We start from the raw sequence: 1,695 nt of genomic DNA, 5'->3' as shown, positions 1-1,695 counted from the left end.
TGATACAAGGGGTCTCTGTAATCATCAATCAATAGTGAATTTTCGCAATTGGGCTTGCCTCCGTGGTTTTTTCCCTTTCCGGGTTTTTCACGTAAAAGTTTCTGGAGTCATCACTATTTGTTTCTCTTTCATCTGTGTGTGTGTTAAATTCTTGTAAAACGCTAGGACGATAATCTATTACTCTACCGCTGCAGGTTTTCCAGCATACATCTAGAAAATATTGCTATTTTAACATTTAAAATCTGAATACAACTTTTCATGCATAGGTCAGTGTATAAAATATATATATATATATATTTGAAATTTAGGTGTTGGGTATGTAAATACATAAAAATTGAGTGATGTGTACGTAAATCTTCCAATTTATTTATATACAAATGATGATAATAAACCTAAACATCGTTTCATTTAACTTTTTCTTGGTTTAAAATTTATTTAGCTCTTCATTTGTAAGGGATGCTTCGGGAAATGATATTAGAAGTGCATGCACTACTTTTAAGATAAATTTAATTCTATGCTGAATCAATTTTTTTTAGCTGGAAGATATCTTGATGCTTTGAAGTATTTTATATGAAAATGGACAAGATCTGGGCAACAGCTGATCTTTTCCTTGCTTCATTAAAGATTCATGTAGGCATAGTTTGAAGAACCGGGAGACAAATTGGGGACAAAGGTACAAAGATTAGATATAGGTATGGATATTGGTAGACAGTGAATGGAACAAAGAATAATTTATATGGTGCAATTTTTAAGAAATCATGGCCCTACTTCTTAATTAAAATGATTTTCTCGGTTAAGAATGAATATAAGATGAGACTTGAAACGAGGAGAATAGTCTAAAAAGGAATATTTTGGAAATTTTTTAATGGAGATAATTTATTTTGCTTTGTTCTTTTTGCTAAATGCTTATTTAGTCATTGGGGGCATGAAAATGCGCTTTTCCTCATTAAAATCTCCCTTCTCTCTTTATCTTCTCCTCTAAGGGGTTGTTTAGCTGACAGTTTTAATGGTGTGTTGCAAATTAAATACATGAATTTGTAACATTTTTATGTTTGATATGTTGTGAATTAAAAATCTAATAAATTCATGGGGTATTATAGTTTTACAGAAAAGATGTTTTTTGATATAAATGAAGTCTGCTCAAATGGAACAAAAATCAATTATGTTGCATTGTTCTCATTCTCTAGGTTGCAAACAACTCTCAAGCAAGTGGAGTGTCACACTCCGCCATTTTTAGAGTAATTAGCAAGCTAACCTTGAGAAGAAAGATTCTAGAAAAGAGCAATCCGAGAGACTTTAGAAAGTTCCACTGCATCCTAGAGAATGTAAGAAGGGGATGCTTCAGGAAGAAAACTAAGATAACCTAAAAAGCTCTAGAATTACATATGTATACAAAAGGACAACATAGAACTATTTCTAGAAGTTAGTCTATTATAATGTAATCTAGAAAATTTCCTAAGGCTTGGAGGAGGACTATAAATAAAAGTCCTCCCCTCATTTGAGACCATCTAAAGTTCTTAAGCAATCAAGTGTGTAATCTCTCTGTTATTTTGACCCCCAATTATTGAACTAAGGTAAAAGGGCATTTTTGTAATGTGGTACCGCTCACCTACCACATCTCACCTACCGGTCACCTACCGGTCACCTACCGCTCACCTACCGCTCACATACCGCTCTCTTGCTTCTCTAAATAGA

Source organism: Phalaenopsis equestris, unplaced genomic scaffold (genome assembly GCF_001263595.1).
Source record: "Phalaenopsis equestris unplaced genomic scaffold, ASM126359v1 Scaffold000002, whole genome shotgun sequence".
Taxonomy (NCBI): Eukaryota; Viridiplantae; Streptophyta; class Magnoliopsida; order Asparagales; family Orchidaceae; genus Phalaenopsis; species Phalaenopsis equestris.
The sequence above is the reverse complement of the archived record's forward strand: the minus strand, read 5'-3'. Positions refer to the sequence as shown.